General features: G+C 38.5%; 1 pseudogene; it reads left to right on the top strand.

The window, feature by feature from the left end:
- Positions 1-24,948, top strand: part of LOC131644568 (uncharacterized) — a 62,768-nt pseudogene that overhangs the window by 35,504 nt on the left and 2,316 nt on the right.

The following is a 24,948-nucleotide window of genomic DNA, read 5'->3' as shown; positions in this document are numbered from 1 at the left end:
TCATCCGCACACATCAAAGAAACGTGGGAGATGCCAATCAAAAGCTAATGATGGTTCATCAATCATCAAGCAAGGCAGTCAATATCCACCAAAAGAAAAAAGCTATTAAGTCAAAACCTACGAAGGAGACTTATAGCAAAGTCGAAACATCCCGCTGACTGTAATCACCGAAATAAGCAGTTCAGGCAAAAGTTAGGGATAACAAATTCAAAAAAGGAGGTCAGTATAAATCCTCAACAAAAAATATATGCTACAAAAGAAAAATAGAAAAGAAGGATGGCTGCTTGGTCCAAATAAACTTCTGGTGCTTTAACCACCATCAAATATCAATGCTAAACACTTCAAGCTTTGCTAAAGCTGAAACGCAACGTTAACTGAGCATAGGATCAAAGAACATCACGAAGATTGGGATGGGTATAAATAAAATTTTGAGCCTTTATCCTTTGTTTCTTAAACCGTGAACCAAGCCACGTTACAACCCTTGAAAGTCCTAACTGAAGCATGGTTAGTTCGAAAGCATACTGTCACCAAAAGGCATCCTGACTCCTTAAGGTTTACCAAAAACGCTGAGTTGATATTTCATTTTACAAAACATCACGTTTTTATAAATATCACGCTTTTACATCTCATGTTTTAAGGTTTTTCAAAAACTCAAGACAAACATATGCATTGCATCTCATGAATTCATTATTAAACATATTCTGCTACATAATTTCAAATGTTAGCAACAGAAAGAATTTGCACAGGGTACAACTAATGACTAAAAGTTATCCCGACAGACAAAATCACTTCAGAAGCAATGTCTCTTACGTATACAAGGGGCACGACACGTTTTGCCTTATCAATCTGGGGCAATCAAGTCGAGATTCCAAGAATCTCTCAAAAATACCAAACAATCAGAGGCATGCGCTCAAGTGGATCTGAAGCTACTTCCCGAGCAGTCAGGGGCATCATCCTCAGTTTATGATTACTGGGGGCATGTCACCCATAGTACACATCTCATAAGGTCCTCACGAGGCGAATCTCTTCAAAATTCCCTAAATAGTTGGGGCAAAGATATACAAGGCATATTCAACACTTCGATCAATACTCACTAGTGTTCCAATCAATGCGAGTCCAGGAATGGCAAGTACTATAACACTAGGGGCAACATTCAAATAAGCGATTTCGCAAGATCATATCCCCACAGAGTAATCACTAAGAAGATACCCTCAAATACTCTCGTCCCGACAAAGACATGGCTCCCCAACAGAGTTTACATCTTCAACACTACCGTTTCTCCAACATTTCGCTCTTCTCCAACATGGTTTACTAATATCTTTTATTCCCAATTAGGGTACATCAAGTTACTGATCATCCCCAAGCAAGAATCATAAATTCCCAGCTGAGCATCTTCAAGACAAGATCAAAACATCAAACTCACAATGACATAGAGATTTATCTTCTCAATCAAGATGCTTCGAGTAACATAAATCATAGCCATACATCATATACATCACATGCATATTCATATACTGCATGCGGTTATAATTCATGCATAACATACAAAGCGTCCCATTTATTTTGAGAACTCCACCTCATTCATTACATACATTGCATAAAACTGACATTGATTACCAAGTGAATATGTGACAGGTACATTACAAAGATTCGAATCTTATTTAAAGCACAGCCTAACGCACGGCCCTCCAGACATCTACGGATGCAAATCGGATTAGTCTAACGCACGACTTATCCATCAACCTAACGCACGGTTTTCCAGACATCTGAGGATGCAATTGAGAATAGTCTAACGCACGATTTATTCTTCGACCTAACGCACGGTTTTCCAGACATCTGAGGATGCAATTTGGATTAGTCTAAGGCACGACTCATCCATCAACCTGACGCACGGTTTTCCAGACATCTGAGGATGCAATTGAGAATAGTCTAACGCACGACTCATCCATCAACCTAACGCACGGTTTTCCAGACATCTGAGGATGCAATTGAGAATAGTCTAACGCACGATTTATTCTTCGACCTAACGCACAATTTTCCAGACATCTGAGGATGCAATTGAGAATAGTCTAACGCACGATTTATTCTTCGACCTAACGCACGGTTTTCCAGACATCTGAGGATGCAAGCTAGACCCAGTCTAACGTACGACTCAACCTAAGTCTAAGGCTCAGAAACAGTCTAACGTACGACACATTCTGACTCTCAAGTATATCAAGTCGGATGGCATCTTCAAGCCCATCTCCATCATACATCTTCTCGAAACACCTGGATGGCATCTTCAAGCCCATCTCCGACAAAAGTCCCTACTTCGGCTAGGGCAAATTTCTTGGTATTCTAGTGTTCAATCATCTTCCACCTTCAGATACTGACTGGCATACAAACCACTCTACATCTTCAGGTTTAAGATAATTGAACAGGGGCAGCTGTCATACCCCAAAATTTGCCCACACATTTTCTCCTATTCAAATTCAAATCAAAACACAAAGCTTCAAGACACACTCTCCTAAGCAAAGATCAGAGAATTAGGGTTTGGCTTATTCAAAGGAAAAACACGTGAAGGGAGATAGAATGGCGAACCGAATCTTAGCGAGTTCCAGGCTATTCTAAGTATCCAGAACAATTCATTGTTGTCTCCTGAAGCTATTGGGATAGTCACTATCGATTGGAGCATCCAGAATTGCAAGAACTAAGCAACGGTTTGCAGGTTTTTTTAACATTATCGTTTTCATTGATTCTTCATGTATAAATGTATTTTGATTGCATCTCTTCAATTGTTATGAAGCTTTGAAGCTTTCTGTGTGATTATTTTGTCGATTGCGTGCATATACTGCGAGCCACCATTGATGATTATTAGGGTTTCGATTTTGGGGTTTTCTGATGTAGGCAAAATCAGGCCGTAATAATGGCACCGTTGTCTTCGTAGGGATCGGTATACTTAATCTGGGTCGTTTGTTGGTGTTGATTGATGTTGTTTTGTAGCTTTTGAGAACGAAGGGCCAAGGCCACGGGTGAAAACCGTGGCCAAAAATCTCTGCAATTCTAAAATTTGCAACAAAGAAGAAGAGGCCTGTGCGCGGGCGAGATTGATTTGAATCTTGAGTTTTTTTGTTTTTTATATATTATTAGCGCGCGCTTGTTGACAACAAAACGAAATTGGCTTAGTGGTAAGGGCATCAGTCATGAAGGGCCATGCGTATGTGCGTAGGTTCAACACTTGCCGACGACACATTTTTTCTCTGGTTTCCCTTTTCTTCAGTTCCCTTTTGCAGATCCAGTATGATTGCTTCCATCACGCCTACGGAATACCTTCAATCATGGGTCATGGGATTCACATCAAGGCTAATCCAACGCCTCTAAGCATGCAAGCCTACCATGGATCCTCATAAGCCTGCCACATTCAAGCAAAGCTAAGAGTTTTCTAAATCCTTTTTTTTAATCACATGAACTTTATTTTATTTTTCTTCTATTCTTTCTCATAATTATTTTGTTACACATTAATTTTTTTATTTTAATAAAATTTTATCATAGAAAAATTAAAATCATGTTTTTTATCGAAAGTTCGACTGTTACAATATTATTAATGATCAATTATTATTATTATTATTATTATTATTATTTATTCATTTAGAATTCAATTCTTTTTTTTAAAATACTTTTAATCGGTTAAATAATTAGGATTTAATCCAATAATTATTTAATTGGTATATTAAATCGAACTTTCGACTTTTGGGCATTATTTATTTTATTTTATTAACCATGGTTAACTTGTGCCCTAGATCAGGGTTTTTGAGGTTTGTTATTAGACCCCTCATGTACTAAAAATGTGATTTTTCTGTGTCCTTTTCAGGGTTGACTTTTCGATGCCTTCCGATTACGCGCCACGCCTTTCATAAAGCTAAGTCCCGATTTAATTTTATTATTTCTTTTATATCTAATACAATATTATTTTTCCTTCATTCTTTTTAAATATTTGTTCTGCCCTGTTAATGAAGAATTGGCGTACACTCACTGTATTTTCTTTCTGTCAATTCTCAGATGATCAGAGTCAATGCTCGAGGCAACCTCTGACTGCCGACCCTATCAGATCAAATTAAAAAGCTAAGTCTTGTCCATATTTATTTCATTTACTTTCTTTTTGCTTTATTTATTTAATTAGGGTTAACCCTAATTGTCAATGAATCGATAATGCACTCACCCCTTCGTATTTTTTTTCTTTTTGTCAATTTTTCAGGGTTTGTCAAATTGCCAAAGCTACAAACATTGGTAACCCTAAACCATGTCCTCAATTATTACTTGTGTTAAACCTTTTGTTTTAGTTATATCCCGCTGGTTTCAATTCCCCTCTCCTCCGCTGGTTACAATTTCCCTTCCCCATTATTATTGTTTATATTATTGTGTGGTTAGTAATCTTAGGGAGTGCAAGATTGTAATTAACATAGAATCATTAATTTATAAGATAAAATAACCAAATATGATCACGTGATTGGTGCACACACGCACACTTTTGGGGTAACCTCTCTGTTGCCTGTTGCCTGTTGCCTTGTGTAGTTTTTTTTTGCAGAATAGCCAGTCCCTCGAATACGAGGATACCTTAGCCAGTTGCCTCGATTAAGATCATGGTCCCTAATGATGCTGCCTTCGATATACACGATCTCGACCCTCGAAAGTTGCCTACGAAAAGGCTAAGGTATCCTTTGGTTGCCTACGAAAGGCTATTCTGATCCTTCCCCTTAGACTACCTGCCTCTCTATGGCATGGGTCAGTCTTATGGCGAACGATAATGCGATGACCCTTCAACCTCCAAACGAAAGGCTTCCTGCCCTCTTATGGCAAGGATAGATCCTTTCATCCTGAAAGGCTAAAAGAAACCTCCTTTTCAAAACTTCAAGGTAATTGCCCCTAATTGCTTTGCCTTGCTCTAAACCTTTTTTATATTCTTTCTCATAATTCTTCAAAAGGGCTACGCTCATTTACGAGCTAAAGTCCCTATCTTTTTCATCTACATTTCTAAAAAACAAAGAGCAAAGCAATTAAGAGCCCATGGAAAACCATGGATGCAAAGGGTGCCTTACACCTTCCCTTTGCATAATTACCCCCCGAACCCTATTTTATTTAAAAGGTTTTTCCTGTTTCTTTTAGCCTTTCTAACTTGTTTGGATAAAATAAAAGTCGGTGGCGACTCTTGCTTAACCGCGACATTTCGATTATAAAAGTCAGTTCACCGTGTTACAGCCATCTTCTCTCCAAATGGTTAGTCTTTGATGCATCGTCGAAGGCACAGCCGCCACTCCATGGATCCACTCTCTTCCAAGAAAAAGATTGTAATTAGCCTTTGCTAGTATCACCATGAACATCCTTGGCCTGGTGACGGAACCCACAGTTAAATTTACTTGGATTACTCCTAAAGTTTGCCCTATCTTGCCTTCATAGTTGGACAGAACCATGTTATGTGGTCTTATATCAGTATCGAACATACCAATTCTCTTTAACATGTACTGGGGCATTAGGTTCACTGCTGCTCCCCCATCTACTAAGACTTTCTTAATGCCAACATTCTCAATCTTCGACTGCCCCATTGTTCAGCACATAATAACACACAGGTCTGTGTCTTGCCATCTCTTCCTCATCAGCTTCCTCACAATCCTCAACTTCTGTTTCTTGGTTAAACTCATGAGGGAGTACTGACACAACATTGCAATTTAAGTTTATCGACGATACTCCGTCTGAGTCGAAATCGTTTGTCATCCTATCGTCTTCCTTCCAAGGGCTGGAATGCATTTTTTCTTATTCTTTCACATTTTCAGAATCGAACAGCTTACGCTCCACTGGAGGTTTATTTGTCCTTGCCCCCTGCATTGGGATTTGATTGCTACTTGATTCTCCAGTCTCCCTTGGTTTGTATTCCCTTTGGGCTTTCTTCATCCTCTGGTGCCTTCTCCATTGTGATCTGGACATAGGATTTTTGCCTTTGTAGTTCTCCAACCTGTACATCTCTCGATTGGAAGTCTGGAATTGCTTCCTATATGCCATTGCAGTTCTTCCTCCTTGGTCCTAACTTCGCAATTTGTTGGTTCTGGCACCAGCTTGCATCCATTTATCCCTGGGTATGTCGGCAGGAACTTTGAATATGACCCTTCGAGCTCTAGGGTGTGGGCTGTCAGGCCTCCTTGATGGGGTCCTGATATCGAACCCATACAAGTTGGGACGAAGTCCTTGAGTTTCCCGACCCACGTAGAGATACACCCTTTCGAATGATCTTGCTAGTAATTCATCATAAACTGCTCCACACCTAGGGCACAATGCAATCTCAGAGTTATCGTTGTGACATCTGACCAAGAAACCCACCAAGCTTTCTTCAGTCCTTGGGTACACCTTCAGCAATAAGTTTCCTCCTCTCCAAGGCTGCTCCATTCTTTCTCGCAGGGCCCTCTCAAAATTGGCTTGAACCCTTCGATTCAGCATAACCGTGGCCAAAAATCTCTGCAATTCTAAAATTTGCAACAAAGAAGAAGAGGCCTGTGCGCGGGCGAGATTGATTTGAATCTTGAGTTTTTTTGTTTTTTATATATTATTAGCGCGCGCTTGTTGACAACAAAACGAAATTGGCTTAGTGGTAAGGGCATCAGTCATGAAGGGCCATGCGTATGTGCGTAGGTTCAACACTTGCCGACGACACATTTTTTCTCTGGTTTCCCTTTTCTTCAGTTCCCTTTTGCAGATCCAGTATGATTGCTTCCATCACGCCTACGGAATACCTTCAATCATGGGTCATGGGATTCACATCAAGGCTAATCCAACGCCTCTAAGCATGCAAGCCTACCATGGATCCTCATAAGCCTGCCACATTCAAGCAAAGCTAAGAGTTTTCTAAATCCTTTTTTTTAATCACATGAACTTTATTTTATTTTTCTTCTATTCTTTCTCATAATTATTTTGTTACACATTAATTTTTTTATTTTAATAAAATTTTATCATAGAAAAATTAAAATCATGTTTTTTATCGAAAGTTCGACTGTTACAATATTATTAATGATCAATTATTATTATTATTATTATTATTATTATTTATTCATTTAGAATTCAATTCTTTTTTTTAAAATACTTTTAATCGGTTAAATAATTAGGATTTAATCCAATAATTATTTAATTGGTATATTAAATCGAACTTTCGACTTTTGGGCATTATTTATTTTATTTTATTAACCATGGTTAACTTGTGCCCTAGATCAGGGTTTTTGAGGTTTGTTATTAGACCCCTCATGTACTAAAAATGTGATTTTTCTGTGTCCTTTTCAGGGTTGACTTTTCGATGCCTTCCGATTACGCGCCACGCCTTTCATAAAGCTAAGTCCCGATTTAATTTTATTATTTCTTTTATATCTAATACAATATTATTTTTCCTTCATTCTTTTTAAATATTTGTTCTGCCCTGTTAATGAAGAATTGGCGTACACTCACTGTATTTTCTTTCTGTCAATTCTCAGATGATCAGAGTCAATGCTCGAGGCAACCTCTGACTGCCGACCCTATCAGATCAAATTAAAAAGCTAAGTCTTGTCCATATTTATTTCATTTACTTTCTTTTTGCTTTATTTATTTAATTAGGGTTAACCCTAATTGTCAATGAATCGATAATGCACTCACCCCTTCGTATTTTTTTTCTTTTTGTCAATTTTTCAGGGTTTGTCAAATTGCCAAAGCTACAAACATTGGTAACCCTAAACCCTGTCCTCAATTATTACTTGTGTTAAACCTTTTGTTTTAGTTATATCCCGCTGGTTTCAATTCCCCTCTCCTCCGCTGGTTACAATTTCCCTTCCCCATTATTATTGTTTATATTATTGTGTGGTTAGTAATCTTAGGGAGTGCAAGATTGTAATTAACATAGAATCATTAATTTATAAGATAAAATAACCAAATATGATCACGTGATTGGTGCACACACGCACACTTTTGGGGTAACCTCTCTGTTGCCTGTTGCCTGTTGCCTTGTGTAGTTTTTTTTTGCAGAATAGCCAGTCCCTCGAATACGAGGATACCTTAGCCAGTTGCCTCGATTAAGATCATGGTCCCTAATGATGCTGCCTTCGATATACACGATCTCGACCCTCGAAAGTTGCCTACGAAAAGGCTAAGGTATCCTTTGGTTGCCTACGAAAGGCTATTCTGATCCTTCCCCTTAGACTACCTGCCTCTCTATGGCATGGGTCAGTCTTATGGCGAACGATAATGCGATGACCCTTCAACCTCCAAACGAAAGGCTTCCTGCCCTCTTATGGCAAGGATAGATCCTTTCATCCTGAAAGGCTAAAAGAAACCTCCTTTTCAAAACTTCAAGGTAATTGCCCCTAATTGCTTTGCCTTGCTCTAAACCTTTTTTATATTCTTTCTCATAATTCTTCAAAAGGGCTACGCTCATTTACGAGCTAAAGTCCCTATCTTTTTCATCTACATTTCTAAAAAACAAAGAGCAAAGCAATTAAGAGCCCATGGAAAACCATGGATGCAAAGGGTGCCTTACACCTTCCCTTTGCATAATTACCCCCCGAACCCTATTTTATTTAAAAGGTTTTTCCTGTTTCTTTTAGCCTTTCTAACTTGTTTGGATAAAATAAAAGTCGGTGGCGACTCTTGCTTAACCGCGACATTTCGATTATAAAAGTCAGTTCACCGTGTTACAGCCATCTTCTCTCCAAATGGTTAGTCTTTGATGCATCGTCGAAGGCACAGCCGCCACTCCATGGATCCACTCTCTTCCAAGAAAAAGATTGTAATTAGCCTTTGCTAGTATCACCATGAACATCCTTGGCCTGGTGACGGAACCCACAGTTAAATTTACTTGGATTACTCCTAAAGTTTGCCCTATCTTGCCTTCATAGTTGGACAGAACCATGTTATGTGGTCTTATATCAGTATCGAACATACCAATTCTCTTTAACATGTACTGGGGCATTAGGTTCACTGCTGCTCCCCCATCTACTAAGACTTTCTTAATGCCAACATTCTCAATCTTCGACTGCCCCATTGTTCAGCACATAATAACACACAGGTCTGTGTCTTGCCATCTCTTCCTCATCAGCTTCCTCACAATCCTCAACTTCTGTTTCTTGGTTAAACTCATGAGGGAGTACTGACACAACATTGCAATTTAAGTTTATCGACGATACTCCGTCTGAGTCGAAATCGTTTGTCATCCTATCGTCTTCCTTCCAAGGGCTGGAATGCATTTTTTCTTATTCTTTCACATTTTCAGAATCGAACAGCTTACGCTCCACTGGAGGTTTATTTGTCCTTGCCCCCTGCATTGGGATTTGATTGCTACTTGATTCTCCAGTCTCCCTTGGTTTGTATTCCCTTTGGGCTTTCTTCATCCTCTGGTGCCTTCTCCATTGTGATCTGGACATAGGATTTTTGCCTTTGTAGTTCTCCAACCTGTACATCTCTCGATTGGAAGTCTGGAATTGCTTCCTATATGCCATTGCAGTTCTTCCTCCTTGGTCCTAACTTCGCAATTTGTTGGTTCTGGCACCAGCTTGCATCCATTTATCCCTGGGTATGTCGGCAGGAACTTTGAATATGACCCTTCGAGCTCTAGGGTGTGGGCTGTCAGGCCTCCTTGATGGGGTCCTGATATCGAACCCATACAAGTTGGGACGAAGTCCTTGAGTTTCCCGACCCACGTAGAGATACACCCTTTCGAATGATCTTGCTAGTAATTCATCATAAACTGCTCCACACCTAGGGCACAATGCAATCTCAGAGTTATCGTTGTGACATCTGACCAAGAAACCCACCAAGCTTTCTTCAGTCCTTGGGTACACCTTCAGCAATAAGTTTCCTCCTCTCCAAGGCTGCTCCATTCTTTCTCGCAGGGCCCTCTCAAAATTGGCTTGAACCCTTCGATTCAGCATAACTGAACATCTTGGGCACATCAGCATTTTTCCACCATTTTTCACATGACAATCCCAGAGATAATCCTTCAGACTGTTCCCTCTTGGTGGGATTTCAATATTTCCTTTCTCCCTTATCAGCCATTTTCTAGTTCTTCTGTTTCAAATAAAGGCCGTCTAACATTGACCATGTTAACAACTGCCGGAGGAGCCTCGGAAATTCGTATCTGCTGAAGCTTCACTGTGAGGTCTTCAGTGCTCTCACTTGTTTTTCCTTTCAGATCTTCAGTCATCTCAGCATCAAAGGATTCTTCAACATCAGTATTGAAGATTGAATTGGCATTTAGGCTTTCAGTAGCCTGCTTTCCACCTGAATTTATCTCCGATTCAGCAGCATCAGTTTCAGATACTTCCACCATGTTGACGTCAAATGGTTCACACAAGTTAGTGTCAGCCACACTCAAAGGATCTGTGTCAACCTTCATATGGTTCTTGGTTTTGTCAGCAAATTTCAGACGTCCATCCTTGATAGCATTCTGAATTAAATCCCTGAAAAGAAAACATTGTGAAGTTTTATGGCCCAAAAAACCGTGATATTTGCAAAAACCTCGCTTCTTCCGTTGTTCTAACGGAGGAACTTTTGAATTGGGAGGTACTATCATCTGGCCATCTTTTACGAATAAATCAAATATTTCGTCACATTTAGTGACATCAAATGTATAAGTTTTCTTAGGAAATCTATCGCTTTTATCATTCTCTACTGGATTTTTTCCATTAGAAGGGGTGAGCAATTTGCAAGAATAAGGTGGCGCCTCTTTTAACTCAGCATGATGTATTTCGACCTCTTCCATACTGTATGAATCTTCGAAAGGTTCGCTATCAACGTCGTCTGCTTCGACGTATGCTACTCTCTCCTTCTTATAACTTTTACTTACTCTGGTCTTTTCTGCTTTTAATCGTTCGACTTGTCGAACTCTGTCTGCCAATTGGGCCATATCTCTTAGGTATTGAGTATCCAGTTTCTTTCAAATTGAATAATCTAGGCCACCTGCAGCCATTTCAACTAATTCGTGCTCTGGGACAGTCGTGAAGCATCTTGACTTCAACAAACGGAACCTGTTTAAGTAATCATCTATAGATTCCATGAACTTCCTCTTGATGCTAGCCAACTCTTCCAGACATATCTTGGTTTGACCCATGTAAAATTGTTCACGGAATAATCTCTCCAAGTGTGCCCATGCATCTATGGAATTTGGGGGCAAAGTAGTGAACCAAACAAAAGCATTTTTTGTTAGCGAACTAGGGAAGTATTTAATTCTTAAATCTTCGTTCCCAGCTAGATCCCCTGCTTCCGTCAGATACCTGGTGTAGCGGGGAAAATCTGATATCGAAGCCATAAGATTGACTCGAATCAATATTTCATTTGAAATCGCAACCGCGCTTTATTTTTTCAAAGGAAAAGGGAAAAGAACGAAAAACCCAAAGTTTGTTTTTAAAACAAGAAAGAGAACTTAGGTTCGGGTGTTGATTATATGAGGGGAAGGTTTTAAGCACCCCTCATATCTGTGGTATTCCACAGGAACCTTTTTGAAAATCTGTGTCGTGTGTGCTAAAAAAGGGTTTATTTTATTTTAATATAAGCTCGGCAAAGCGTAAAGCTTTGTGCCTACATACCTCCTCGGTGCAATGGAGAAGTCAGAGCTAATGTAGTTCCGCTTAAAGGGAAAACATTTTAAAAAAAGAATAAACACTTTATCGTCGTCGGAGAGAAATACTCAGTCATTGATCTTGAGCATGAGAACAAATGAGTTCTTTGCTTTGCAAATGAAAGAAGGGCTCCAACTCGGATAAAATCGACGAGTATGCCACTAGCTTTCTCACGCGGAAAAGATCTCATTATATCAATCAATTTCAAAATCGTGGGGTATAACCACTCGTTCCGACAATTAACAGTGTCTAAACTTTTAAAGAAAAGCCACTAGGGAAAAAGATATTTTTAAAAGAAAGGTTTTGAAAAGATTGCAAACATAAGAAGGTTTTTGAAAAAGGGAGAAGATTTTGAAAATTTAAGAATGGGAGGAGATGAAGAGGCTATCCTATTGCGTAAAATAAAAGCTAAGGAAAAGAACGGTCTAACCGAAATAAGAAGCCAACACTTGACATTGTGAGTCAAGGTAGATTTCCCATCCTTTGGAATATCAATACTAAACCAACATTATCATTTGGGGATCCAGATGAAACTTATTATCTTAGCACCACTTTGCATTAAGCACATTAAAATTCTGACGGAAATCGGGCAGAGTAACGGCTGTTTTCGGGTAAAATCCTTATCTCAATGCCTTGGAATTAACCATCAAGGGCTTTCAAGGAAATACCTGCACATACAAACAGACAACAATCCAATGCCAGACAGACAGAATAACAGCAGAGTAACAATATCATAAGAGTCCAGAGGTACTAAGTCCATAAGTCCGAATCTCCAAAATGCAAGGGATAGTAACCAATAGTCCAAAAGAGAGCCTTAAGTGTTTTTTAGATTTTTGTTGATTATTAGTGTTTTAGCATAAAAGTAAATTATGGTCCAAGTGGACAAAGAGAAAATAGCGGAAACATAAACATATGTCCAAATGGACAAAGAGAAAATAGCGGAATATAAACGTCCAAATGGACAAAGGAAAAATAGCGGAATATAGATATGATGAAATGATAAAATAAAGCGATAAAGCGAGAAATATAAAGAGCGGTATAATAAAGTGCGGAAATTAAAGTTAGTTGTTAGATGTTAAAGATAACCATCTTGAAACTTGTCAAGTATGTTATCAAAGTTAGTAATGAAGATCGATGGTGAGTGAAGGATGTTCTCGGATTTAAATTCAATGGAACTTTATCAGAAGCTTGATAAAATCATAGCGACTACACGATAAATTTCCATAAGTCCTAAATCAACCGCATACAATTCTCTTCCATATGTGATCTTTTTTATTCGGGACACGAAATATTGCGCTATGTTAAGCAGATCGCCAAGTGATTTATGTAGAAATCACCCTACAACGAGGCCGGTCAAAACTTTATGTGCTAATGCATGCGAGAGACATGATATGTAGATCATTCTCCAAAAGCAATACCGCACGAAAAGAAAATAGGTAACGATCTAGTCTTTACTAAGAATCCATAAGAATTCTCAAAGTATTAAGACTTTCATCGATCAAAAGAAAAAAAAAGAGAAGAAGAAGATAAAAAGCATAAAGTAAAATCAACTCACACTATCATTAGTATCATTCATCTAATATTATGGATTTGGTCCTTTCAAACCTATCAACATCCTAGATCCAATGATATTAATGAAGTGGAGGAAGTAGGAAGCCAAAACAAGCATAAAAAAGGCAAAAAACCACATTCTGCCAGCAGGAAATCGATTTACCTCTGTAGGAAATCGATTTCTTGAGTGCAGAGTTCAAATTTTGAAAAAAAATAAGGTGGAAATCGATTTCCTACAGAGGGAAATCGATTTCCTGCACGCAGCATTCAAAAAATCAGCATTAGGTGGCATAAAACTTGACTTAAGCAAACATACAAACACCTTATGATCACACATCAATTGGAGCACGAATTTTCCATCAATTCACCATCAAATAGGACCAATATAGCATCAAAGATGCATCACACACAAGCACAAAAGAATCACATTATGATGGATGAATAAAGATGAAGAAAATTACCAAATCTTGAATAAAACTTAGATCTACTTCAAGAATCACGAACACAAATCTTGATCTCTCAACAATTGAAGAAAAAAGAGTGAAATGGATGGTGGCTTAGCTCAAAGTTTGTGGGGTTCAAGATGTGACTCACAAACTTTATGAAAGAAAAAGAGCTTTGGTGAATTTGGTAAGGATGAGGAGAGAAATTGCAAGGGTTTTTTTGGCTCTCAAAGCTTGAGAAATGAGGGAGTAGAGACCTCTATTTATAGGATGGGAGTAAGAGTAGTGGCAATTTGGTCTTTTTGCATTTGGTAATTAGCTTATGTTTAAATGGTGTTTAAATGGTATTTAAATGGTAAAAATGGGGTTTAAGTGGGTTTAATGAAGGGAATTAATTTTGATGAGGTGGAAAATTGGTAAAATGACAAAAATGATCAAATAAAATGTGATTGGTGCCAAAATGGTGTCATGCTTCCCTCTTTTTTTCAAATTTCGTCCAGGGAAATTGATTTCCTATATGGGTAAATCGATTTCCATAGTGAAATTTTCAAAAATTCCTTTTCTTGCACTGTTTTGATTTCGCCCGATCTTTTTCCTGCAAAACACAAACAAAGGAAACAAAAATGCATATTTTTGGATTTTGGTTAATATAAAAAAAATAAAAAGCTAAAAGTGCTTGATGATTCCTCTCAAAGACAAACTGATACCTCAAGATTGTGATCTTGATTGATGATTGAAATGCAAATGATGTATGATCTTAGGGTCAAAAATTGGGGTATGACACCTGGCTATGTGCTCCACGGTAGACTCATTGGTGTCCCCTGAAAATTTAGTAAATTTTGGTACCTTGGTACCCCTTGGCAATTCCGTTTGCATGATATATTCTGCTATTGGGGATGTATAATTTGGGCGTCGAAGCCCGGTATTAAGGCCATTGTTAGCCATTATTCTCTCTATCATGGCAGTGAGATTGTTCTCTGCTGCCAAATTGTCTCTCCTAACCCTATGGACCACTCCGTCAGGATGTTCGTTTCTTCTTACCATCACCAGATTAGGCTATTGCTGGGTAACTGCTTGTTGGCCAACGTTAGTCGTTTGCCTTCGAGTTTCTAAGTCTATCACTTGGTTTTGCTCGACTGGTGTTGGTCTAGATGGTGGTGCTGTGGCTCGAACTTGTTCTAGAATGGTTTCCCCTTCCTGATAAGTTGATTGGTTGTTCCTTCGTCTATTTTGTGGAACTCCTAAAAAATCTGCCATTCGATTTATTTGAGATGATATTTTTTGGAAAGTTTCCACATTATCCTGGTTAGTCCTAGCAATGTTTGTTGCTAACGGATTCAAGATGGAGCCCAATTCTTTGGCAAGAGTTCCTAACATATCATGGTTACTTGCATCCATTTCCTGTCGAAATGCTGCTTGACTATTTGTGGTAAAAGGGGGTATTTGGGCAGAGAAGCCAGTATTCTATGCGCTTCGACTTATCAAACTGACATTCGGCGAAAATGCCGTCGGGTTAGTCGTAGTGTATGTAGGCCCTGATCCTCGTAATACTGTCATATATGAATATGGCATTCCATATGGATTGTTGGGTCTCCAACCTTCGAAAGTCGATGATGGTCCTGGGGAAAATAACTGACTTGCAGCGTTTGTCGAGAAAGGTGGTATCTCGCTTGCGCTAATGAATGGAGGCGCGGTGGTCGAACTCGAAACTCGTGTAGTCCCTGTTGTCCCTGTAGTATTTTCGGGCATCGCCTAGGAACTACCTATGGGTTCAGATCCTGTCGAAACTGGTATAGCCTGCGCCTCTTGAGTAGAAGTCGAAACGTGCGTAGAATTTGTCGCTACTATTCTTGACCCTTGTGGGGGATCTTGGTTTCCCCCTCCACTGGCCGTATTGACCATTTTCTTGTTGTACCTTCGTTTAGGAATCGGTTGTGCACTGTTGGTTAATTTACCGTTCCTAAGGTTCATACAAGGTCTTGATATTTTCTAGACAAAACAAAACAATCAATTAAAACAATCTGTTTGACACCGTCCCACCAGGTGTGCCAATTTGTCTACGGTGATTTCCGGTAAACAACCGCTAGTCTGTTAGAACAAGATTTGTTCTGATCAATATTCTTAGTTTTGATGATAACAAGGATATGAATTTTGTGTGAGATAATGTGGTACTCTAATACATTGCAATTTCCCTTTCAAGAAATATATATAGAGTATGCACAAATCAGCGCTCAGAAGCTTTGTCTCAGAAGGTTCAGCATGCAACATCAGAACATGGTCTGGCAAGACATCAGAAGATGGTCAAGGCAGAATCAGAACATGGGTCTATGAAAGCATCAGAAGAACTTGAGGTCAGAAGCAGAAGCACTGAAGTTCTCATGGTATCACGCTCATAAGCACTTCAAGGTCAGAAGACAAGAAGATGCTATGCACCAAGCTGTTTGACTCTGATGATATTCAAATATTTTATTCACAAACATCAGATCAGAAGAAAGTACAGGTGGCAGGCTACGCTGACTGACAAAAGGAACGTTGGAAGCTATTAAAGGCAACATCAGTAGACACAGCATGAACAAGGCTCGAGGTAGTTGACAAAAGCGTGAAACATTAAATGCAAAGCTGTACGGAACACGCAAAGCATTAAATGCGTTCAACGGTCATCTTCTCAAACGCCTATAAATATGAAGTTCTGATGAGAAGCAAGGTTGACGATTTGCTAACAATTAACTTGCTGAAACGCTGCTCAAACTCAAAGCTCAGAAACTTCATCTTCATCAAAGCTCACTACATTGCTGTTGTAATATATTAGTGAGATTAAGCTTAAACATTAAGAGAAATATCACTGTTGTGATTATAGCTTGTAAGAAGCATTTGTAATACTCTTAGAATTGATTACATTAATTTGTAAGTAACTAGAGTGATTAAGTGTTGATCAGGATACTCTAGGAAGTCTTAGCTTGTGTCTAAGCAGTTGTAATTAGAGTGATCACGTGGTGGTCAGGATACTCTAAGAAAGTCTTAGCTTGTGTCTAAGCAGTTGTTCCTGGAGTGATCAGGTTGTGATCAGGATACTCTGGAAGACTTAGTCGCGGACTAAGTGGAAAACCATTGTAATCTGTTGCGATTAGTGGATTAAATCCTCAGGTGAGGTAAATCACTCCGTGGGGGTGGACTGGAGTAGTTTAGTTAACAACGAACCAGGATAAAAATAACTGTGCAATTTATTTTTATCGTTCAAGTTTTTAAGACTACACTTATTCAAACCCCCCCTTTCTAAGTGTTTTTCTATCCTTCAATTGGCATCAGAGCGCCGGTTCTAAGGTGCAAGCACTTAACCGTGTTTAGAAAAGATTCAGGAAGAGAAAAACGCTTCAGTAAAAGATGGCTGGTGAAATTCCAACAAATTCAACTCCATCTACATCTGGCTCTGCTGAGCAATACAATGGTAACAATGGTTATACTAGACCACCAATATTCGATGGTGAAAACTTTGAATATTGGAAAGATAAACTGGAAAGTTACTTTCTTGGTCTAGATGCTGATCTATGGGATCTTCTGTTGGATGGTTACAAACATCCTGTTAAAGCTACTGGTGTAAGGCTCACGAGAAGCGAAATGAATGATGATCAAAAGAAAGATTTCAAGAATCATCACAAATGCAGGACTGTTTTGCTGAATGCTATCTCTCATGCTGAGTATGAGAAGATATCTAACAGGGAAATGGCCCATGACATATATGAGTCCTTGAAAATGACTCATGAAGGAAATGCTCAAGTCAAGGAGACTAAAGCTCTTGCACTAATCCAAAAGTATGAAGCCTTCAAGATGGAGGATGATGAAGACATTGAAAAGATGTTTTCAAGATTTCAAACTCTGACTGCTGGATTGAGAGTTCTCGACAAAGGCTACACCAAGGCTGATCATGTAAAGAAGATTATCAGAAGCTTACCCAGAAGATGGGGCCCAATGGTGACTGCATTCAAGATTGCGAAGAATCTGAATGAAGTTTCTTTGGAAGAGCTTATCAGTGCCTTGAGAAGCCATGAAATTGAGCTGGATGCAAACGAGCCTCAGAAGAAAGGTAAGTCTATTGCATTAAAATCTAACGTTAAAAAATGCACTAACGCTTTTCAGGCTAGAGAAGAAGATCCTGAAGAATCAGAATCTGAAGAAGAAGAAGATGAACTGTCCATGATCTCCAGAAGGGTAAACCAACTCTGGAAGAGCAAACAAAGGAAGTTCAGAAGCTTCAGAAGTTCAAAGAAATTTGAACGTGGAGAATCTTCTGGTGACAGAAGATCTGACAAGAAGAAGGCTGTCTGCTATGAGTGCAATGAGCCTGGACATTACAAGAATGAGTGTCCGAAACTTCAGAAGGAGAATCCCAAGAAGAAGTTTCATAAGAAGAAAGGTCTTATGGCAACATGGGATGATTCTGAATCAGAATCAGGATCAGACTCTGAAGGAGAGCAGGCAAACTTTGCGCTGATGGCGACAGAAGATGATGGATCAGAATCTACATCAGAATCAGATTCTGAAGAGGTATTTTCTGAACTATCTAGAGAAGAGTTAGTTTCCAGTCTAACAGAGCTTCTTGAATTAAAAGCTCATCTTAGTATCAAATACAAAAAGCTGAGAAAGCAATTTGAATTTGAAACTAAGAAGCTTGAGTTGGAAAATTCTGAATTAAAAGAAAAAGTTTTAAAATTATCCAATAATGTTGGATCTCCTTTTGATTCAGAAAAATCCACTCCCAGTCTGAATCATATTCTGAAAGAATATGATTTAAGTTTCAGGAAGTTCTTATCTAGAAGTATTGGCAGAAGTCAGCTAGCTTCTATGATATATGCTGTGTCTGGAAACAAGAGAGTTGGCATTGGTTATGAGGGTGAAATCCCATACAAGCTTGAATCTGTGGATGATATGAAAATATCATACAAGCCTCTGTATAACCAATTTAATTTTGGCCACTCCCATGATATTAAGCACACATCACATGCACAAAGTTTTCACATAACACACACCAAGAAGCATGTGACACAACCTAAGAAATATCATGGAACTCAGAATAAGAAATATCATGCTGTTCCTCCTGTTAAATATTTTGCTAAACCCAAGTTCAATCAGAACTTGAGGAGAACTAACAAGAAAGGACCCAAGAAGTTGTGGGTACCTAAGGAAAATATTATTCCTATTGTAGATATCCTTGGCGGAAAAGAGGACAAAAAGCAAAATGTCATGGTACCTGGACTCTGGGTGCTCGCGACACATGACGGGAAGAAGGTCTACATTCCAAGACCTGGTGCTTAAACCAGGTGGAGAAGTCAAGTTTGGAGGAGATCAGAAGGGCAAAATCATTGGCTCTGGAACCATAAGTCTTGGTAACTCTCCTTCCATAACTAATGTACTTCTTGTAGAAGGATTAACGCATAACTTATTGTCCATAAGTCAATTAAGTGACAATGGTTATGATATAATCTTCAATCAAAAGTCTTGCAAGGCTGTAAGTCAGAAGGATGGCTCAATCCTATTTACAGGCAAGAGGAAGAACAACATTTATAAGATTGATCTTTCTGATCTTGAGAAGCAGAAGGTGACTTGTCTTATGTCTGTTTCTGAAGAGCAATGGGTCTGGCACAGAAGATTAGGTCATGCTAGTTTGAGAAAGATTTCTCAGATTAACAAACTAAATCTGGTCAGAGGACTCCCAAATCTGAAATACAAATCAGATGCTCTTTGTGAAGCATGTCAGAAGGGCAAGTTCTCCAGACCTGCATTCAAGTCTAAGAATGTTGTTTCTACCTCAAGGCCGTTAGAACTCTTGCACATTGATCTGTTTGGCCCAGTCAAAATAGCATCTGTCAGAGGGAAGAAATATGGATTAGTCATCGTTGATGATTATAGCCGCTGGACATGGGTAAAGTTCTTGAAACACAAGGATGAGTCTCATTCAGTGTTCCTTGAATTCTGCACTCAGATTCAATCTGAGAAAGAGTGCAAGATCATAAAGGTCAGAAGTGATCATGGTGGTGAATTTGAGAACAGATTCTTTGAAGAGTTCTTCAAAGAAAATGGTATTGCCCATGATTTCTCTTGTCCTAGAACTCCACAGCAAAATGGAGTTGTAGAGCGAAAGAATAGGACTCTACAAGAAATGGCCAGAACCATGATCAATGAAACCAATATGGCTAAGCATTTCTGGGCAGAAGCAATAAACACTGCGTGTTATATTCAGAATAGAATCTCTATCAGACCTATTCTAAATAAAACTCCTTATGAATTGTGGAAGAATAGAAAGCCCAACATTTCATATTTCCATCCTTTTGGATGTGTATGTTTTATTCTGAATACTAAAGATCATCTTGGTAAGTTTGATTCTAAAGCATAAAAGTGTTTCCTTCTTGGATATTCTGAACGCTCTAAAGGCTACAGAGTATACAATACTGAAACATTGATTGTAGAAGAATCAATCAATATCAGATTTGATGATAAGCTTGGTCTTGAAAAACCAAAGCAGTTTGAGAATTTTGCAGATTTTGATATTGATATATCAGAAGTTGAAGAACCAAGAAGCAAAGCTGCAGAAGCTGGCAGTCTCAGAAGTAATGGATGAGAAGATCAAGTTGTTGCATCCTTAGAGAATCTGAGAATCTCTGAAGAACCTACAGTCAGAAGATCACCTAGACTTGCTTCAGCTCACTCAGAAGATGTGATCCTTGGGAAGAAAGATGATCCCATCAGAACAAGGGCATTCCTTAAGAACAATGCAGAATGTCAATTAGGTCTTGTTTCTTTGATCGAGCCAACTTCTGTTGATCAAGCTCTAGAAGATCCAGACTGGATAATTGCCATGCAAGAAGAACTAAATCAGTTTACAAGGAATGATGTATGGGACTTGGTTCTTTGACCAAAAGGATTTAACATCATCGGTACTAAGTGGGTTTTCAGAAACAAGCTAAGTGAGAAAGGAGAAGTGGTAAGAAACAAAGCTAGACTGGTTGCTCAAGGTTATAGTCAGCAAGAAGGAATTGACTACACAGAAAACTTTGCACCAGTGGCCAGGTTAGAATCTATTCGTCTATTAATTTCTTTTGCCACTCAACACAACATCACTCTTTTTCAGATGGATGTCAAGAGTGCCTTCTTAAATGGTTACATAGATGAAGAAGTTTATGTCCATCAACCTCCTGGTTTTGAAGACTCCATGTCTCCAAATCATGCTTTTAAATTAAAGAAATCATTATACGGATTGAAACAAGCTCCCAGAGCTTGGTATGAACGTTTGAGTTCTTTCCTTCTGGAAAATGGTTTCACTAGAGGAAAAGTGGATACTACTCTCTTTTGTAAAACATTTAAAAAGGATATTTTAATTTGTCAAATATATGTTGATGATATTATCTTTGGAACATCTAATGCTACACTTGGAAAGGAGTTTGCGGAGTCTATGCAGGCTGAATTTGAAATGAGCATGATGGGAGAACTCAAGTATTTCCTTGGGATTCAAATTAACCAAACTTCCGATGGAACCTATGTTCATCAAACGAAGTATGTGAAAGAACTTTTGAAGAAGTTTAATCTTTCTGAAAGCAAAGAAGCCAAAACTCCTATGCATCCAACATGTGTACTGGGTAAGGATGAGGTAAGTAAGAAGGTAGATCAGAAGTTGTACAGAGGTATGATTGGATCTCTTCTATATCTAACTGCTTCTAGACCTGACATTCTCTTTAGTGTTTGTTTGTGTGCTCGATTCCAATCAGATCCAAGAGAATCTCATTTAACTGCGGTTAAGAGAATTCTAAGGTATCTGAAAGGTACTACTAATGTTGGTTTAGTTTACAGAAGATCTAAAGATTACAACTTAGTAGGATTCTGTGATGCTGACTATGCTGGAGATAGAATAGAAAGAAAGAGTACTTCTGGAAGTTGTCAATTTCTTGGAAGTCATCTGATCTCATGGTACAGCAAGAAGCAAGCTACTATTGCCCTCTCAACAACAGAAGCAGAATATGTTGCTGCTGCTGGTTGTAGCACACAAATGCTCTGGATGAGAAGTCAGCTGGAAGATTACCAGATATATGAGAGTAACATTCCTATTTTCTGTGATAATACTTCTGCTATATGTTTATCTAAGAATCCTATTTTACATTCAAAATCTAAACATATTGAGATTAAACATCATTTCATAAGGGACTATGTTCAGAAGGGTGTTATATCCTTAAACTTTGTGGATACAGACCATCAATGGGCTGATATCTTTACAAAACCCCTTGCTGAAGATAGGTTTAAGTTCATTCTGAAGAATATCAGTATGGATTTATGCCCAGAATGAGAAGATGAGAAGATCTTATGTATGAGTATCTTCTGAAATGAAATTGGATTTTTTGTTTATAAGAAGTTCTGATTGAAATCAATTAGAAATTGTGATTCAGTTATTACTAACGTTTCATTGTCTAAGTTGATTCAGAATCTCTTTAAAAGCAAAACAGCTGTAACTGGCTATCCAGATGGTAAACACGTGTTCACTATTCCTGGACAAGCGTGCGTGCAGTTGAGGGGACGTCTACTTAGGTAACTGTGCAAATCACGTCTTTTGTCATTATTATCTCTCCTCACGTCACGTAACATTAAATGCTTTTCATCATTTCTTTTTTGGTCCTTTACGTTTTTATATCCGTCAAACGTTTCCCTTCCCTAGAACGTTTTCCTTCCCCACATTCCCTCTATTTATTTCTCCATTTCCTTGCATTCTTTAATCAATCTTTGTGCTCTCGCTTTCTTTCTCTCCTTTGTTTATGAATATCTTTTGTGATAACCCTAGTTCTCTTTTCATCGATCTAGCATTCATCATGAATCCTTCGCCTAGTTCTCTTCATCAAAACTTTAAACCAGTTGAAGAAACTAAGTCTCAACAGTGGCTGATCTATTTGAATAGAACGGATGGAAGGGTTAATCGGTTACAGGATGAGAAACATCTCTCAGGATGGCATTCCAAGGTTTTTCTCAAGACAGATTTCTTCCTTGATGCTGTTATTAACCTTTGTCCAAAGGAAGAAGACTTTCTTAAGATATTGGATGAAGTAAGGTTCCCTAAGGACTTAACTTCTATGTTAAGGGAAAGCCCATCTGAGAATACGCTCTCTCTTGGTGAACTGTTCTCAGTTCCTCTTTTGTATTCATTTACTTCTTTCTCTGGGAGCTGCTCAGGCATGCAGAGTTTCAAGCCTTCATGGCTGAACAAACTGAGAAGACCGCAGGGATTCATGATATGTTAGCTAGGATTATGTCTAAGTTAGAGTTGTAGCTCTTAAGTCTTTGTAGTTTTCGTTGCTTGTTGCACTTGTGTATCAGCATACATCTTTTGTAATCCTACTTGGTTAATCAATGAAAAGCTTATTCTGCATAACTCCTGTACTTCTGCTTTCTATCAATGATTATTTATGTTTCTTTCCTTTTGTCTCTTGCTTTACATCTGAATCTTTTATGCTTTTTGGTGTTATGACAAAAAGGGGGAGAAAATATATGATAAATGATCTGATTAATATTATCAGTTACCGAGTAAAAAGACCCCACATTTACTAACAGAAGCTGCAAGCTTCATATGTTTCTAAGTTGTGTTGTTGCAGGAATCAAAGATTCAAGACCAACACGAGGAGCAACAAGATGAATCAAGTTCTTGGATTCTTGAAGCAAGCTGAGTGCTATGAAGCTTCAGAATCAGAAGCAAGAAGAAATGATCAGAGATAGCTCTTGGATTCTTGAAGCAAGCTGAGTGCTAGGAAACTTCAGAATCAGAAGGAAGAATGATCAGAAATTCTGATAGTAGAATATGATCCAAATCATTGTCTATTTGCTCTGATACATTGTCTATTAAATCTGATATAGTCTATATGGCTTATATGGCTCTGATACATATTTTGTGTTCTGATACACATCTTATGTTCTAACTCATTCATGCTGACTTTTGTCGTTTAGTTTCGTTCTGTAACATTTCAGGATGTAGAGATGCTCTGATGATGCTCTGGTACATTCAACAATGTTCTGATACAATCTAGCATGAAGTGATGAAAGAAGAAATTCAAAGCTCTGAAGCTATCCGAGGGAAGCAGAAATCAGAAGCTGTGAATGTTCTAAAAGATCCAGAAAACTCATGTTCTGAAGCTGTCCTAAATGGAAGCATGAATCAGAAGCTGTGAATGTTCTGAAGATCAAAGAAATTCAAGTTCTGAAGCTGTCCTAAATGGAAGCAGGAATCAGAAGCTGTGAATGTTCTGAAGATCAAAGAAATTCAAGTTCTGAAGCTGTCCTAAATGGAAGCAGGAATCAGAAGCTGTGAGTGTTCTAGGGATCTAAAGAAATTCAAGTTCTGAAGCTGTCCAATGGAAGCAGAAGTCAGAAGCTATGAATTATCAGAAGCAAGAAGCTTATGTGATCGTCTCTACCGAAATAATCAGGGAAGTCTTTTATCATTAAAGTTCTTCGAGTATTTATTTCAGGGGGAGATTATTCATCTCAGGGGGAGATTGTTAATCTCAAGGGGAGACATATTCACATGCTTATGCTATAGCTGTGTAATTTGTCTTTAGCCGTCTGCTCTTTCTGATCGCAAATTCATATCATTTATATATGTTTTTGTCATCATCAAAAAGGGGGAGATTGTTAGAACAAGATTTGTTCTGATCAATATTCTTAGTTTTGATGATAACAAGGATATGAATTTTGTGTGAGATAATGTGGTACTCTAATACATTGCAATTTCCCTTTCAGGAAATATATATAGAGTATGCACAAATCAGCGCTCAGAAGCTTTGTCTCAGAAGGTTCAGCATGCAACATCAGAACATGGTCTGGCAAGACATCAGAAGATGGTCAAGGCAGAATCAGAACATGGGTCTATGAAAGCATCAGAAGAACTTGAGGTCAGAAGCAGAAGCACTGAAGTTCTCATGGTATCACGCTCAGAAGCACTTCAAGGTCAGAAGACAAGAAGATGCTATGCACCAAGCTGTTTGACTCTGATGATATTCAAATATTTTATTCACAAACATCAGATCAGAAGAAAGTACAGGTGGCAGGCTACGCTGACTGACAAAAGGAACGTTGGAAGCTATTAAAGGCAACGTCAGTAGACACAGCGTGAACAAGGCTCGAGGTAGTTGACAAAAGCGTGAAACATTAAATGCAAAGCTGTACGGAACACGCAAAGCATTAAATGCGTTCAACGGTCATCTTCTCAAACGCCTATAAATATGAAGTTCTGATGAGAAGCAAGGTTGACGATTTGCTAACAATTAACTTGCTGAAACGCTGCTCAAACTCAAAGCTCAGAAACTTCATCTTCATCAAAGCTCACTACA

This window comes from Vicia villosa, linkage group LG1 (genome assembly GCF_029867415.1).
Source record: "Vicia villosa cultivar HV-30 ecotype Madison, WI linkage group LG1, Vvil1.0, whole genome shotgun sequence".
Lineage (NCBI taxonomy): Eukaryota > Viridiplantae > Streptophyta > Magnoliopsida > Fabales > Fabaceae > Vicia > Vicia villosa.
This window is presented reverse-complemented; position numbering and strand designations above follow the sequence as displayed.